This window comes from Ranitomeya variabilis, chromosome 5 (assembly GCF_051348905.1).
Source record: "Ranitomeya variabilis isolate aRanVar5 chromosome 5, aRanVar5.hap1, whole genome shotgun sequence".
Taxonomy (NCBI): domain Eukaryota; kingdom Metazoa; phylum Chordata; class Amphibia; order Anura; family Dendrobatidae; genus Ranitomeya; species Ranitomeya variabilis.
Window position 1 is genome coordinate 619,523,255 of NC_135236.1, and position 18,775 is coordinate 619,542,029.

Sequence of the window (18,775 nt, forward strand, 5' to 3'; positions counted from 1 at the left end):
GACTGTTTGAGATTGTAGATAGGTGTTTTTTATACTGATAACAAGTTGAAACAGGTGCCATTACTACAGGTAATGAGTGGAGGACAGAGGCGCCTCTTAAAGAAGAAGTTACAGGTCTGTGAGAGCCAGAAAACTTGCATGTTTTTAGGTGACCAAATACTTATTTTACACCATAACTTGCAAAATAAATCTTGCCAAATCAGACAAGGTGATTTTCTTTACTTGTTTTCTCATTTTGACGCTCATAGTTGTGGTCTACCTATAATGTCAATTACAGGCCTCTCTCATCTTTTTTAAGTGGGAGAACTGCACAATTGGTGGCTAGTGTTGAGCATTCCGATACTGCAAGTATCGGAATTCCGATACCGAGTTCCGATATTTTTGCGATATCGGAAATCGGAATCGGATGTGTGCGGTGCGTATGGTTCCCAGGGTCTGGAGGAGAGGAGACTCTCCTTCAGGCCCTCGGATCCATATTCATGTAAAAAATAAATAATAAAAATAAAAAATATTGATACACTCACCCCTCCGGCGGACCCTGGACCTTAGCGATGTAACCGGCAGCCTCCGTTCCTAAGAATGAGTGAGTGTAGGGCCTGCAATGACGTCGCAGCTTGTGATTGGTCGCGTGAGCGGTCACATGAGCGGTCACGCGACCAATCACAAGCCACGACGTCATCGAAGGTCCTTCACTCTGCATTCTTAGGGAACGGAGGCAGACGCTTGGACCGGTGAGAGCCGGGGCCGTCAGAGGGGTGAGTATATCAATATTTTTTATTTTTATTCTTTATTTTATACATGAATATGGATCCCAGGGCCTGAAGCAGAGTTTCCTCTCCTTCAGACCCTGGGAACCATTCATATATTTTTTGTCCCATTGATATGCATTGGTATCGGGTATCGGTATCGGCGATATCCGATACTTTTTGGGTATCGAGCGATCCAATCCGATATCGATACCTTTGCATATCGGAAGGTATCGCTCAACACTATTGGTGGCTGATGAAATACTGTTTTTCCCCAATGTATGTCACTATTTTACATCTATTAAGTTGTAGCCTTTAGTTTTTTTCAAATGTAGGAATGACATGGTTAACTAAATTACAATATAAACAATATCAAGAAAAAGCAAACCAAGGTCTGAAATAAAGAGAAATACCTATGAACAGGATTAACCCTTTAGGGACAGAGACAATTTTCAATTTAATAACTTAGCCTTTTAAAAAAAAAATGTGTCATTGATAAATATAATTAATTTGGAATTCTTCTAAATATCCAAGTGATTCTGAGATTATTTTTTGTTTCATGACACATTGTACTTTATATTAGTGGTAATTTAGGTTGATATAGTTTATGTTTACTTGTGATATATAGTAAAAAAAAATATTTTGGTACTGCATTAGCCAGAAAAAATGATGTACAGTCATATGAAAAAGTTTGGGCACCCCTATTAATCTTAAGCTTAATGTTTTATAAAAATTGTTTTTTTTGCAACAGCTATTTCAGTTTCATATATCTAATAACTGTTGGACACAGTAATGTTTCTGCCTTGAAATGAGGTTTATTGTACTAACAGAAAATGTGCAATCTGCATTCAAACAAAATTTGACAGGTGCATAAGTATGGGCACCCTTATCATTTTCTTGTTTTAAATACTCCTACCTACTTTTTACTGACATACTAAAGCACTTTTTTTGGTTTTGTAACCTCATTGAGCTTTGAACTTCATAGCTAGGTGTATGCAATCATGAGAAAAGCTACTTAAAGTGGCCACTTGCAAGTTGTTCTCCTGTTTGAATCTCCTCCGAAGAGTGGCATCATGGGCTCCTCAAAACAACTGTCAAATGATCTGAAAACAAAGATTATTCAACATAGTTGTTCAGGAGAAGGATACAAAAAGCTGTCTCAGAGGTTTAACCTGTCAATTTCCACTGTGAGGAACATAGTAAGGAAATGGAAGAACACAAGTACAGTTCTTGTTAAGGCCAGAAGTGGCAGGCCAAGAAAAACATCAGAAAGGCAGAGAAGAAGAATGGTGAGATCAGTCAAGAACAATCCTCAGGCCACCTCCAGAGATCTGCAGCATCAACTTGCTGCAGATGGTGTCACTGTGCATCAATCAACTATACAACGCACTTTGCACAAGGAGAAGCTGTATGGGAGAGTGATGCGAAAGAAGCCGTTTCTGCAAGCACGCCACAAACAGAGTCGGCTGAGGTATGCAAAAGCACATTTGGAGAAGCCAATTTCTTTTTGGAAGAAGGTCCTGTGGACTCATGAAACCAAGATTGAGTTGTTTGGTAATACAAAAAGGCGTTATACATGGTGGCAAAAAAACACAGTGCGTTGTATAGTTGACCGATGCACAGTGACACCATCTGCAGGAAGTTGATGCTGCAGCTCTCTGGAGATGGTCTGAGGATTGTCCTTGACTGATCTCACCATTCTTCTTCTCTGCCTTTCTGATGTTTTTCTTGGCCTGCCACTTTGGCCTTAACAAGAACTGTACCTGTGTTCTTCCATTTCCTTACTATGTTCCTCACAGTGGAAATTGACAGGTTATATCTCTGAGACATCTTTTTGTATCCTTCCCCTGAACAACTATGTTGAATAATCTTTGTTTTCAGATCATTTGACAGTTGTTTTGAGGAGCCCATGATGCCAGTCTTCAGAGGAGATTCAAACAGGAGAACAACTTGCAAGTGGCCACTTTAAGTAGTTTTTCTCATGATTGCATACACCTAGCTATGAAGTTCAAAGCTCAATGAGGTTACAAAACCAAAAAAAGTGCTTTAGTATGTCAGTAAAAAGTAGGTAGGAGTATTTAAAACAAGAAAATGATAAGGGTGCCCATACTTATGCACCTGTCAAATTTTGTTTGAATGCAGATTGCACATTTTCTGTTAGTACAATAAACCTCATTTCAAGGCAGAAACATTACTGTGTCCAACAGTTATTAGATATATGAAACTGAAATAGCTGTTGCAAAAAAAAACAATTTTTATAAAACATTAAGCTTAAGATTAATAGGGGTGCCCAAACTTTTTCATATGACTGTAAATACTTTTTTGCCCAAAAATGACCAGAGTATTTCAAGAGAGATATCTTTATTAGCTAACCAGAAACATTATATTTGTAAGTCTTCAGAACACAGAGACTCTAACATCGGACAAGTTTCAATGAATGACTGAAACAAGTGAGCAACAATTGAGAGATGTTACAAAAGGACATTTGTGCATGGGGTGGATGGGGTGATGCCTCCTAAAGATAAGCCAAGGTTGTAAAATTAAGGTTTATGTTACAAATGGAGAGGTGGTGGGAGTGATGGCTTAGGAGTTTGGTGATCTCTCCACTCCTTCTCCTTTCCCTTCCCCCTCTTCTCCTTCCCTTAATATAACTTGTTTCCTTTCCTTCATCTCTCCAATTTGCTCTCCCCTATTTTCCCTCCCCTGGATATTATAGTGTACTTTGTTTTGCGCTGCCTAATATGCCGCCTAATACTTACCTTTCTGGCCGGCGCACTCCCGACGCTCCTCCTCACTCCTCTCTATCTGGATTCTCTGGTGCTCGTTCCTTCGGCGGTCCGCAGATGCGCTCCTCTCGCTGCTGGGGCTTCTAGGAGGACGTGACCTGGTGGCTCCGCCCCAATATGGCAGCGCCTGTCGGGTATTTCTTCCCTGCGTCTTCCCAGGTAAGACGCCTTAGTGTCTATGGTCGTCGCTAGTTTTGGCTGGCGCTTCTTTAGGTTCTTTGGCTCCCTGTCTCTGTTCTCTCTGCTGTGACTCTGCTTTGGTTTCAGGTCGTCCCTGCCGATCCTGTGTCTCTGCCGTCGAAGCTAGTCCTGTATTTCTGCCGTCCCTGCCAATCCTGTATCTCTTCCATCCCTGCCAGTCCTGTGTCTCTGCCGTCCCTGCCAGTCCTGTGTCTCTGCCGTCCCTGCCAGTCCTGTATCTCTGCCGTCCCTGCCAGTCCTGTATCTCTGCTATCCCTTCCAGTCCTGTGTCTCGGCCATACCTGCCAGTCCTGTGTCTCTACCGTCCCTGCCAGTCCTGTGTGTCTGCTGTCCCTGCCAGTCCAGTGTCTCTGCCGCCCTAGCCACTCCTGTGCCTCTGCTGTTTCTGTCTCTTCTGAGGTCCTGACTTCTTCTCATCTTCTCTTTCTTAGTCCAGTCCTTGGTCGTACCTGTGGCTCTGGCAGTTGCGGCTTCATCCTCCTTGGGCCTGTTCCAAACACTCCCTGAATAGGGGGTGGCTCTATCTGGTCCACTCGTCCTTGGAGGCTCTGTAGCCATGACCCAGAGGGTCCACCTCTTTAGTTTATCTATATAAAGGGGCATGCACGCCGACCGCCATCTTACTTCTGCCGATTTTAGCATAGGGAGAGGTTGCTGCAGGTTCGTCAGAAGAAGGGACATAGGGAGGGAAGATTAACCCCCAAACCGCTTGTGCTGTAGCGATTTCCACTGTCCAACACCACCTTTGTTTTGCAAGGACAGTGGAGGCTATATCTTTGGGCATCAGCTCTGTAGCTTATTAGGCTGCCTTATAGGGCTCCCTGATAGCTGCATTGCTGTTTGCACCACTGCTGTGCAAACCAACTGCTTTTTTAAAAGCAAAAATCCTGTTGCTCTTTTCTGCACAGTTATCTTGTTTATTTGTCCACACTTTTGTGTGCAGCAGTCCTTTTTATTGCTGCCATACTTGTTCTGAGATCATTGTAGGGAGATTGAAATTGTACTACAGTCCTTGTATTTTTTCATATATCTTCCAGCCACTTGCTGCCAATCACATTGCATTGTTTTATACACTGTGCCTGAGCTTGGGTTCAGTCTCCTCCCAAAAAAAGTGAGATTCAAATTCTCACAAAGTGGATATAACTCAGTCCTCTTAGTTTGTCATATATCAGCCAGCCACTTGCTGCCACTCACATTGCGTTGTAAAATACACTGGGCCTGAGTTTGGGTTCAGTCTCCCCTGTTGTGAATTCCGTTCTCGAACTCCCTCCTGTGGTCATGAATGGTACTTCGGTGAGTTCTGTCCGTGGACTCCCTCTGGTGGCTGTGAGTGGAGCTGCTGGTTCTGAGATTCCTTCCCCACCTGCCCTCGTTTAGGGCTATGTTGGATTCGCTATTTAACTCCACTCAGATCATTACTCCATGCCAGCTGTCAATGTTCTAGTACTGGTTCAGATCTCTCCTGGATCTTTCTGAGGACCTGACTACTCCAGCCAAAGCTAAGTTCTGGCTTGTTCATTTGTTCTTATGGTTTTTCTTGCTAAGTTCTAGTCCAGCTGGCTTTCATGAAACTGCCTGGCTAGCTGGAAGCTCTGGGGGTGCAGAGTGGCACCACGGCACCGTGAGTCGGTGCGGGGGTATTTTTTGCACACTCTGCGTGGTTTTTGTAGTTTGTTGTGTTGACCGCAAAGATCCCTTTTCTATCCTCAATCTGTTTAGTTAGACTGGCCTCTCTTTGCTAAAGCCTATTTCACCCTGTGTTTGTGATTTCCTCTTAACTCACAGTCAATACGTGTGGGGGGCTGCTTTTACCTTTGGAGAAATTTCTCTGAGTCAAGTGAGGCTTTGTTTCCTTTCTTTAGGGGTAGTTAGCTCTTAGGCTGTGAAGAGGCGTCTAGGCAGAGTCAGGCACGCTCCACGGCTATTTCTAGTTGTGTTGATAGGAGTAGGGTTTGCGGTCAGCAGAGTTCCCATTTCCCCAGAGCTCGTCCCGATTCCGTGTTTAACTATCAGGTCATTCCTGGTGCACCTAACCACCAGGTCCATAATAGTACGGCTGGCCCACAAAGTGTTAATGCATCTCAATAGAGGGAAAAGAGAAGTTCTGAGACCATTTTTTTTTTCTCTGCAGTGTGTTTTGCCTTTCTTTTTCCCTTAAGCTCTGGGTGGTTCAGAACTCAGGTGTGGATATGGACATTTAAGGTCTGTCCTCTAGTGTAGATCAACTCGCTGCAAGGGTACAAAACATTCAAGATTATGTTGTTCAGAATCCTATGTTGGAGCCTAGAATTCCAATTCCTGATTTGTTTTCTGGGGATAGATCTAAATTTCTGAGTTTCAAAAACAATTGTAAACTGTTTCTCGCTCTGAAACCCCGCTCTTCTGGTGACCCTTTTCAGCAAGTGAGAATCATTATTTCTTTGTTGCGTGGCGACCCTCAAGACTGGGCATTCGACCTGGCGCCAGGAGATCCTGCATTGCGTAATGTACAGTAGATGCGTTTTTTCTGGCGTTGGGATTGCTTTATGATGAACCGAATTCTGTGGATCAGGCAGAGAAAATTTTGCTGGCTTTGTGTCAGGGTCAGGATGAAGCGGAGGTATATTGCCAGAATTTCAGAAAGTGGTCTGTGCTTACTCAGTGGAATGAGTGTGCCCTGGCAGCCCTGGCAGCAATTTTCAGAAAGAGTCTTTCTGAAGCCCTTAAGGATGTTATGGTGGGGTTCCCCACGCCTGCTGGTCTGAATGACTCAATGTCCTTGGCCATACAGATCGATCGGCGCTTACGTGAGTGCAAAACTGTGCACCATTTGGCGGTATCCTCTGAGCAGAGGCCTGAGCCTATGCAATGTGATAGGACTTTGACCAGAGCTGAACGACAAGAACATAGACGTCAGAATGGGCTGTGTTTTTACTGTCGTGACTCCACTCATGCTATCTCTGATTGTCCTAAGCGCACTAAGCGGTTCGCTAGGTCTGTCACCATTGGTACTGTACAGCCTAAATTTATTTTGTCCGTTACTCTGATTTGCTCTTTGTCATCCTATTCTGTTATGGCATTTGTGGATTCAGGCGCTGCCCTGAATTTGATGGACTTAGAGTTTGCCAGGCGCTGTGGTTTTTTCTTGGAGCCCTTGCAGCATCCCATTCCTTTGAGGGGAATTGATGCTACGCCTTTGGCCAAGAATAAGCCTCAGTACTGGACCCAGTTGACCATGTGCATGGCTCCTGCGCATCAGGAGGATATTCGCTTTTTGGTGTTGCACAATCTGCATGATGTGGTCGTGTTGGGTTTGCCATGGCTGCAGGTCCGTAATCCAGTATTGGATTGGAAATCAATGTCGGTGTCCAGTTGGGGCTGTCAAGGGGTACATGGGGATGTTTCATTGTTGTCAATTTCTTCCTCCACTCCTTCTGAAGTCCTTGAGTTTTTGTCAGATTACCGGGATGTATTTGATGAGCCCAAGTCTAGTACCCTACCTCCTCATAGGGATTGTGATTGTGCTATTAATTTGATTCCTGGTAGCAAGTTCCCTAAGGGACGACTTTTTAATTTTTCTGTGCCAGAACACGCCGCTATGAGGAGTTATATAAAGGAGTCCTTGGAGAAAGGGCATATCCGCCCGTCGTCGTCACCATTGGGAGCAGGGTTTTTTTTTTGTGGCCAAGAAGGATGGTTCTCTGAGACCTTGTATAGATTACCGCCTTCTTAATAAAATCACGGTCAAATTTCAGTACCCTTTGCCTCTATTGTCTGATTTATTTGCTCGGATTAAGGGGGCTAGTTGGTTCACCAAGATAGACCTTCGAGGGGCGTATAATCTCGTGCGTATTAAACAGGGCGATGAATGGAAAACAGCATTTAATACGCCCGAGGGCCATTTTGAGTACCTGGTGATGCCATTCGGCCTTTCTAATGCTCCCTCTGTGTTTCAGTCCTTTATGCATGACATCTTCCGAAAGTATCTGGATAGATTCATGATCGTATATTTGGATGATATTTTGGTCTTTTCGGATGATTGGGAGTCCCATGTGAAGCAGGTCAGAATGGTGTTCCAGGTCCTTCGTGATAATTCCTTGTTTGTGAAGGGATCTAAGTGTCTCTTTGGAGTTCAGAAGGTTTCCTTTTTGGGTTTCATTTTTTCCCCTTCTACTATCGAGATGGATCCTGTTAAAGTCCAAGCTATTTATGATTGGACTCGGCCTACATCTGTGAAGAGCCTTCAGAAATTTCTGGGCTTTGCCAATTTTTACCGTCGCTTCATCGCTAATTTTTCTAGTGTTGTTAAACCGTTGACTGATTTGACCAAGAAGGGTGCTGATGTGGTGAATTGGTCCTCTGCGGCCATTGAGGCTTTTCTGGAGTTGAAACGTCGTTTCTCTTCGGCTCCTGTGTTGTGTCAGCCAGATGTTTCGCTCCCTTTTCAGGTCGAGGTTGATGCTTCTGAAATTGGAGCAGGGGCTGTTTTGTCTCAGAGAAGTTCTGATTGCTCTGTAATGAAGCCATGCGCTTTCTTTTCAAGAAAGTTTTCGCCTGCTGAGCGTAATTATGATGTTGGCAATCGGGAGTTGTTGGCTATGAAGTGGGCATTCGAGGAGTGGCGACATTGGCTTGAAGGAGCCAAGCATCGCGTGGTGGTCTTGACAGATCACAAGAATCTGACTTATCTCGAGTCTGCCAAGCGGTTGAATCCTAGACAGGCTCGTTGGTCGCTGTTTTTCTCCCGTTTCAATTTTGTGGTTTCGTACCTTCCGGGTTCTAAGAATGTGAAGGCTGTTGCCCTTTCAAGGAGTTTTGTTCCTGATTCTCCTGGGGTTCCTGAGCCAGCTGGTATTCTCAGAGAGAGGGTAGTTCTGTCTGCCATCTCCCCTGATTTGCGGCGGGTGCTGCAGGAGTTCCAGGCTGATAGACCTGACCGTTGTCCAGCGGAGAAACTGTTTGTCCCTGATAGATGGACTAATAGAGTTATCTCTGAGGTTCATTGTTCGGTGTTGGCTGGTCATCCTGGGATTTTTGGTACCAGAGATTTGGTGGCTAGGTCCTTTTGGTGGCCTTCTTTGTCGCAGGATGTGCGTTCTTTTGTGCAGTCTTGTGGGACTTGTGCTCGGGCTAAGCCCTGCTGTTCTCGTGCCAGTGGGTTACTTTTGCCCTTGCCGGTCCCGAAAAGGCCCTGGACGCATGTTTCCATGGATTTTATTTCAGATTTTCCTGTTTCTCAAAGGATGTCGGTCATCTGGGTGGTTTGTGATCGCTTCTCTAAAATGGTCCATTTGGTACCCTTGCCTAAATTGCCTTCTTCCTCTGATTTGGTTCCATTATTTTTCCAACATGTGGTTCGTTTGCATGGCATTCCGGAGAACATCGTGTCTGACAGAGGTTCCCAGTTTGTTTCAAGGTTTTGGCGTTCCTTTTGTGCTAAGATGGGCATTGATTTGTCTTTTTCTTCGGCTTTCCATCCTCAGACAAATGGCCAAACCAAACGAACCAATCAGACTTTGGAAACCTATCTGAGATGCTTTGTTTCTGCGGATCAGGATGATTGGGTGACCTTCTTGCCATTGGCTGAGTTCGCCCTTAATAATCGGGCCAGTTCGTCTACTTTGGTTTCGCCTTTTTTTTAAATTCTGGTTTTCATCCTCGTTTTTCTTCAGGGCAGGTTGAGCCTTCGGACTGTCCTGGTGTGGATTCTGTGGTGGACAGGTTGCAGCAGATTTGGACTCATGTGGTGGACAATTTGACCTTGTCCCAAGAGAAGGCTCAACGTTTCGCTAACCGCCGTCGCCGTGTTGGTCCCCGACTTCGTGTTGGGGATTTGGTTTGGTTATCATCTCGTTATTAGTGTTGAGCATTCCGATACCGCAAGTATCGGGTATCGGCCGATATTTGCTGTATCGGAATTCCGATACCGAGATCCGATACTTTTGTGGTATCGGGTATCGGTATCGAAACAACATTAATGAGATTAATAAGAGGAAACTCTTCTTCAGGCCCTGGGAACCATATTAATGTGTAAAATAAAGAATTAAAATAAAAAATATTGCTATACTCACCTCTTCGACGCAGCCTGGACCTCACCGAGGGAACCGGCAGCGTTCTTTGCTTAAAATGCGCGCTTTTCCTTCCTTCCGTGACGTCATGGCTTCTGATTGGTCGCGTGCCGCCCATGTGGCCGCGACGCGACCAATCACAGCAAGCCGTGACGTAATTTTCAGGTCCTTCTAGGCATTCAGTATTTTAAAATTACGTTCCGGCTTTGTGATTGGTCGTGTCGCGGTCACATGGGCGACGCGACCAATCACAAGCCGTGACGTCACGGGAGGCAGGAAACGCGCGCATTTTTAAAATTACGTCGCGGCTTGTGATTGGTTGCGTGCCGCCCATGTGACCGCGATGCGACCAATCACAGCAAGCCGTGACGTAATTTCAGGTCCTGAATGCAGAAATAGGCATCAGGACCTGAAATTACGTCATGGCTTGCTGTGATTGGTCGCGTCGCAGTCACATGGGCGGCACGCAACCAATCACAAGCCGTGACGTAATTTTAAAAATGCGCGCGTCTCCTGCCTCCCGTGACGTCACGGCTTGTGATTGGTCGCGTCGCCCATGTGACCGCGACGCGACCAATCACAAAGCTGGAACGTAATTTTAAAATACTGAATGCCTAGAAGGACCTGAAAATTACGTCACGGCTTGCTGTGATTGGTCGCGTCGCGGCCACATGGGCGGCACGCGACCAATCAGAAGCCGTGACATCACGGAAGGAAGGAAAAGCGCGCATTTTAAGCAAAGAACGCTGCCGGTTCACTCGGTGAGGTCCAGGCTGCGTCGGTGAGGTGAATATAGCAATATTTTTTATTTTAATTCTTTATTTTACACATTAATATGGTTCCCAGGGCCTGAAGGAGAGTTTCCTCTCCTTCAGACCCTGGGAACCATCAGGAATACCGTCTGATACATGAGTCCCATTGACTTGTATTGGTATCGGGTATCGGTATCGGATTAGATCCGATACTTTGCCGGTATCGGCCGATACTTTCCGATACCGATACTTTCAAGTATCGGACGGTATCGCTCAACACTACTCGTTATGTTCCTATGAAGGTTTCTTCTCCTAAGTTTAAGCCTCGTTTCATTGGTCCTTATAAGATTTCTGAAACTCTTAATCCTGTATCATTTCGTTTGGCCCTTCCTGCTTCTTTTGCCATCCATAATGTGTTCCAAAGGTCGTTGCTGCAGAGATATGTGGCACCTATGGTTCCCTCCGTTGATCCTCCTGCTCCGGTGTTGGTCGAGGGGGAGTTGGAGTATGTGGTGGAGAAGATTTTGGATTCTCGTATTTCGAGATGAAAACTTCAGTACTTGGTCAAATGGAAGGGCTATGGTCAGGAGGATAATTCCTGGGTTGTTGCCTCTGATGTCCATGCTGCCGATTTAGGGGGCTCTGGTGAGGGTTCGGTGACCCCTCCTCAAGGGGGGGCACTGTTGTGAATTCCATTCTCGAACTCACTCCTGTGGTCATGAATGATACTTCGGTGAGTTCTGTCCGTGGACTCCCTCTGGTGGCTGTGAGTGGAGCTGCTGGTTCTGAGATTCCTTCCCCACCTGCCCTCGTTTAGGGCTAGGTTAGATTCGCTATTTAACTCCACTCAGATCATTACTCCATGCCAGCTGTCAATGTTCTAGTACTGGTTCAGATCTCTCCTGGATCTTTCTGAGGACCTGACTACTCCAGCCAAAGCTAAGTTCTGGCTTGTTTATTTGTTCTTATGGTTTTTTTTGCTAAGTTTTAGTCCAGCTGGCTTTCATGAAACTGCCTGGCTAGCTGGAAGCTCTGGGGGTGCAGAGTGGCACCACGGCACCGTGAGTCGGTGCGGGGGTATTTTTTGCACACTCTGCGTGGTTTTTGTAGTTTGTTGTGTTGACCGCAAAGATCCCTTTTCTATCCTCAATCTGTTTAGTTAGACTGGCCTCTCTTTGCTAAAGCCTATTTCATCCTGTGTTTGTGATTTCCTCTTAACTCACAGTCAATACGTGTGGGGGGCTGCTTTTACCTTTGGGGAAATTTCTCTGAGGCAAGTGAGGCTTTGTTTCCTTTCTTTAGGGGTAGTTAGCTCTTAGGCTGTGAAGAGGCGTCTAGGCAGAGTCAGGCACGCTCCACGGCTATTTCTAGTTGTGTTGATAGGAGTAGGGTTTGCGGTCAGCAGAGTTCCCATTTCCCCAGAGCTCGTCCGGATTCTATGTTTAACTATCAGGTCATTCCTGGTGCACCTAACCACCAGGTCCATAACACTCCCCCCAAAAAAGTGAGATTGAAATTCTCACAAAGTGGATATACCTCAGTCCTCTTAGTTTGTTGTGTATCAGCCAGCCACTTGCTGCCACTCACATTGCGTTGTAAAATACACTGGGCCTGAGTTGTGGTTCAGTCTCCCCAAAATAAAAAGGGAGATTTAAATTCTCAACAAGTTTATATACACCTTCTACCTTGGTTTACAGTACCATATAACGGTTGTTATTTTGGTTACATTTTCCAAAAAATGAGGAAGTCTGGTGGAAGAGGCCGTGGGCGGTTGTTGCCAGCTGGTACTGATAGTGGTGGTGGTGGTGGAGCATCTGGTGGTAGTGGGAAAAGCAAAATAGCACCTAAAGCTTGAGGTGTTGAGCCAGCATCATCGTCTGGCTACACAAGGCCTCTAAGGCTCTCTTATCTGGGAGTAGGAAAACAGCTTTTAAAGCTGGAGCAGCAGGAAAAAGTTTTGACTTTCATTGCTGACTCAGCCTCTAGCTCTTTCACCTCCTCTTCGGAAAGTTCCAAATATAAAAGCAGCGAGTCGTCAGTGGATGCTCCCGGTCAGGAACAAGACGTTTCCTTGTGTCCTTCACCCAAACCAAAAGTGAAGGATGCGTCAGGCGACACTACAGGTTACTCCATGGAGCTCTCTACACATACCATGCCTGGGTTAGAAAGGGAAATTGTTAACTGCCCATTACAAGATGAATCGGACATGGAGTGCACTGATGCACAGCCACAGCTAGATTATTATGCTGTTCCATTGACTCAGATCACTACATTGCCCTCACAGTGTACTGAGCCAGAATCTGACCCTTATGAGACTATGGTGCCCCATCCCGAACGCTATAGCACCTTATACGGTGACACAGAGGAAGGTGCACCTAACATTGAAGAGGAGGTGATAGATGACCCAGTTGTTAACGCAGATTGGCAGCCATTGGGGAAAGAGGGTGCCGCTGCCAGTAGCTCAGAAGCGGAGGAGGATGATCCGCATCAGCCATCTACATCGCAACAGCTGTCATCTGGCAGGCCCGTATCAGACCAAAAACATGTGTCAAAACTTAAAACAGTTTTAGGACAGCGTGGCCATCCAGTGAAAGTAGCACAGCGTGCAATGCCTGAAAAGGTATTCGATAGTAGGAAGAGTGCAGTGTGGCAATTTTTTAACCAAGATCCGATTGATCAGTGCAAAGTTATCTGTAAGAAATGCTCAACGACCTTTAGCAGAGGGAAGTATCTTCAAAATTTAAATACAACATGCATGCGTAGACATTGAACCAGCGGGCACTTGTAAGCCTGGATTAACTACCAAACGTCATGTACCATTGGTGCACCTGCTCAGAATGAAGGTAATCAGCAACGCTACATTGCTTCCCTCACTGTAAGCCCACCGGTTAGGACACCACCAGCAGCAAATGTGGAGTGTTATGATCTGGTGGCTTAAGAGCGGCATGAGACGTACTCTGGAGAATGTGGTAACTGTACTGACCGCAGACCCTGGACTTAACACCGCAACTAGAAGTAGCCGTGGGATGTACCTACCAATCCTAGACACCTCGTCACAGCCGGAGGACTAATTAACCCTATAGATAGAAAAGGGAAAACTATCTTGCCTCAGAGAAAATTCTCAAAGGATAGGCAGCCCCCCACAAATATTGACTGTGAGAGGAGAGGAAGGAACATACACAGGCTGAAAACAGAATTTAGCAAAGGAGGCCAATCTAGCTAGATAGAAAAGATAGGACAGAGAACTATGCGGTCAGTATTAAAAATACTAAGAAATGTCCACCACAGATAATACAAAAAAAAACTCCAAATCTAATTAAAGGCTTGGAGGGTAAATCTGCCTCTCCAGAGATTCCAGCTCGGCTGCATAAATCCTTACACAGATTAAGCTGGACAAGAAAAAACATGCAATGCACTGAACAATGAGGCCCACAACATGTGGGCAGAAAAACATGCAGAACTTATCTTGAAGAAATGAACTGCAAGCAGGGGCGACCAGGAAGGAATGTGAATCCTCCAGAAACAATGAACAACTGGCACTCCCCAAAGGGTGAGGCCAGACTAAATAGCCCCGTCCGAAGTGGACGCACCTGATGACTGCTGTGAAGGACAAACAGCAGCACTACCACTTATAACCGCAGAAAAACAAGCAGAACTTATCTTGAAGAAATGAACTGCAAGCAGGGGCGACCAGGAAGGAATGTGAATCCTCCAGAAACAATGAACAACTGGCACTCACCAAAGGGTGAGGCCAGACTAAATAGCCCCGTCTGAAGTGGACGCACCTGATGACTGCTGTGAAGGACAAACAGCAGCACTACCACTTATAACCACCGGAGGGAGCCCAAGAGCAGAACCCACAACAGAATTCACAACAGTGGAGGTATCGTCGCAAGGCCAAAGCAGTCAGGGAATCACAAGGTTATTAGTAGGAAACACTGTATGTAGGCCAACATCAAGAATACCATCACCAACCCTCTCTCAATCCCCCATGTCCACCACCACCACCGCTAGTTCCACCATATGCAGCTCTCCAGTCCAGCTCACCCTACAAGAGACTCTTGTTAGGAAAAGAAAGTACTCATCCTCTCATCAGCATACACAGGATTTGAACGCCCACATTGCTAGACTAATCTCATTAGAGATGATGCCCTACTGGTTGGTTGAAAGCGAAGTTTTCAAAGGCCTGATGGCATACGCAGTACCACGCTATGACCTACCCAGTCAGCATTTCTTTGCGAGAAAAGCCATCCCAGCCCTCCACCCGCATGTCAAAGAACGCATTGTTTAAGCACTGAGGAAATCAGTCACTGGAAAGTTGCATCTCACAACAGATGCATGGACCTGTAGGCATGGCCAGGGATGTTATGTGTTCATCACGTTACACTGGGTTAATGTGGTAGATGCAGGGTCCACAGGGGACAGCCATAGTGGGATACTTCTGCCTAGCCCATGGTCTAGGAAACAGTTGGCTGTAGGTGTTCGCCACCACTCCTCCTCCTCCTCCTCCTCCAGAAGCGAAAGCTTGTCCACAGAGCTCAGTTGCACAACCACTCCATCTGCAGCTGCCAGTGTTGCACATGAGGTGTCCCATTATCGAACAGCTAGTGGTAAGTGTCAGCAGGCTGTGTTACAAATGAAGTGTTTGGGCGACAACAGACACACCACAGAAGTACTGGCCGAGTACTTGCAGCAACAAACTCAGTCATGGCTGGGCAGTGTACATCTTGAGGCAGGCAAGGTAGTCAGTGATAATGGAAGGAATTTTATGGCTGCCATAGCCCTTTCAGAACTGAAACACATACCTTGCGTGGCTCACACCTTGAACCTGGTGGTGCAGTGCTTCCTGAAAAATTATCCGGGGTTACCAGCCCTGCTCCTGAAGTTGTGAAGACTTTGCTCGCACATCCGCTGGTCGCCCGTACACTCCAGCCGTATGCTGAACCATCAGCGATCGCTGAATCTTCCCCAGCACCGCCTAATAATCGACGTTGCAACAAGGTGGAACTCCACACTGCACATGCTTCAGAGGCTGTGTGAACAGAGGCGTGCAGTAATTTATTTGTGGGATGATACACATACACGGGCAGGCACTTGGATGGCAGACATGGAGTTGATTGGTGTGCAGTGGTCGAAGCTACAAGACCTCTGTCAAGTCCTTCAGTGTTTTGAGGAATGCAATGCACACGGCTGGCAATTGCAGACGACGCCTTCATAAGCATGAGCATCCCACTAATGTGTCTGCTGATGCAAAGTTTGGTGCACATTAAGGAGCAGGCGTCTGCAGCCAAAGAGGAGGGAAGCCTTGATGACAGTCAGCCATTGTCAGCTCAGGGAACTCTGCTGGACGAGGTGGCGGATGAAGAGGAGGATGATGGGGATGAATATTCATGGGAGGAGGATGCTTCTCAGGGGGAAGTAGAAACTGGTGGCGTTGCAAGGTCAGGTACAGGGTTTTTGCGGGACACAAGTGATGTTGATTTGCAAGAAAGTGCCCCTCAACCCAGCACAAGCAGTGAATTGACACCTGGAACATTGGCCCACATGGCTGAGTATGCCTTGCGTATCCTAAAAAGGGACCTCCGCATTATCAAAATGATGACTGATGACGATTACTGGTTGGCTTGCCTCTTGGATCCACGATATAGAGGAAAATTACAAAACATCATGCCACATGAGAACCTTGAGCAAACATTGGCTACCAAACAAGCAACTCTTGTAGACTGTTTGGTTCAGGCATTCCCAGCACACAGTGGCGGTGATGGTTCTCACACGAGCCATAGTGGGCAACATGGCAGAGGTGTTAGAGGTGCACAAATCCGAAGTGGTGTTGGACAGAGGGGTTTTATGACCAGGTTGTGGAGTGATTTTGCAACGACCACTGACACGACAGGTACTGCTGCATCGATTCAAAGTGACAGGGTACTGTTGTGAACTATACTTCTTGGCTCCCTCTTGTGGTCACTAGTGATTTGGCACTTGGATTGTCTTTTACCAGGTTGGTACTCACCTGCTTCGTTAGGCCTGGGGTGTTGCTATTTAAACTTCCTGGATTCTCAGTCCAGTGCCTGGCATCGTTGTAATCAGTTCATTTCTGTTTGCTCCTGTCTTCAGGTCCTGGTTCTTTGCAAGATAAGCTAAGTCCTGCTTTCTTATTTTTTGTTATTTTGCTTTGTTCAGATTTTTGTCCAGCTTGTACAATATGTGATTCCTGATATTGCTGGAAGCTCTAGGGGGCTGATATTCTCCCCCCTCACCGTTAGTCGGTTTGAGGGTTCTTGGATATTCAGCATGGATATTTTGCAGGGTTTTTTGCTGACCATATAAGTCATCTTACTATTTTCTGCTATTAGTCAGTGGGCCTCTCTTTGCTAAAATCTAGTTCATTCTTACGTTTGTCTTTTCTTCTTACCTCACCGTTATTATTTGTTGGGGGCTTGTATTACTTTGGGGTCTTTTCTCTGGAGGCAAGAGAGGTCTTATTTTCCCTGATAGGGTTAGTTAGTTCTCCGGCTGGCGCGAGACGTCTAGGATCAACGTAGGCACGTTCCCCGGCTACTGTTAGTGTTTGTGCTAGGATCAGGTATATGGTCAGCCTAGTTACCACGTCCCTATGAGCTGGTATTTATGTTTGCAGACTTTTGCTGTAATCTCTGAGATCCTTGCCATTGGGATCATAACAGGAGACAGCATTTGTCCAGTATGGTTACGAACTACTTTTCCACCCTTATCGATGTTCTCCCTCACAGGTCATTCCCCTTTGATTAATGGGCATCTAAGATAGACACCTGGCCTGAATTGGCAGAATATGCATTACAGGAGCTCACATGCCCTGCTGCTAGTGTGCTATCAGAAAGAGTATTCAGTGCTGCTGGTTCAATACTGACCAAAAAAAGGACACGTCTGGCTACCCGAAATGTTGATGATCTAACCTTCATTAAAATGAACCAATCATGGATTTCAAATTATTTGGCCCCACCTTCCCCTGCTGACACGTAGCTTGCCTGAAAAATGTCTTGCTTTTGGCCTCCTCTTACTGATTTCTCCAATTCCTCCATTTGCAGCTGCTGAATGTCCACCATAGGCCATTTATATACCTCCCTAAATGGGCTGACTCCCCCCCAGGGCCGTGGTCACCACCTGGCGCAAGCACCCATGCGAGTGCCGTTTGCCTGGACAGGTGGGTGTGCCCACTCTTGGGCGACGGCACTGGCACAGGGTCCCTCATAGTACAATGAAGTGTCTCTGACGGTGGTGGTGCACAACCAACGTCACACACCGTCGTAATATGAGGGGCCCTGTGCCAGTACCGCAGCCCACGAGAGAGTGTTCCCCCCAGCTCGAACAGTGCTCTACCACTTGCAATACTTACCTCTCCCTGCTCCACCACTGTGTAGTATGTGCTGTTAAAACCTTCAATGGCACTGTCAATACAAATTTGTTGAAATGATAGATGATAGTTAAAATATGCAGGGGCCCTGGTCTCCATTTAGATCAGTTAATACGTTGCGCCTACTACCACTGTCTGCTACTCAGCAGAGGAGCCCACACCTGTACCTAGCTATGCCACCTGGTTATTTCTGGAAAAATTTTTGGCAGACATGTAGCCTACTTTATTATTAGGGCCTACTCACTGTGTCTGCCACTCCTTACAATTGTCCTCCGCTGAACTAAGTAATGCCGCCTGGTTATTCGTGTTACCAATTTTGAACTGCATTTAGCCCACTTACTTATTTGGGCCTACTCACTGTGTCAGCCACTCCTTACAATTGTCCTCCGCTGAACCAAGCAATGCCGCCTGGTTATTCGTGTTACCAATTTTGAACTGCATTTAGCCCACTTACTTATTTGGGCCTACTCACTGTGTCAGCCACTCCTTACAATTGTCCTCCGCTGAACCAAGCAATGCCGCCAGGTTATTCCTGTTACCAATTATGAACTGCATTTAGCCCACTTACTTATTTGGACCTACCCACTGTGTCAGCCACTCCTTACAATTGTCCTCCGCTGAACCAAGCAATGCTGCCTGGTTATTCCTGTTACCAATTTTGAACTGCATTTAGCCTACTTACTTATTTTAGCCTACTCACTGTGTCAGCCTCTTATTACAGTTGTCCTCCGCTGAACAAAGCAATGCCACCTGGTTAGTCCTGTTACCAATTTTGAACTGCATTTAGCCCACTTACTTATTTGGGCCTACTCACTGTGTCAGTCACTCCTTACAATTGTCCTCCGCTGAACCA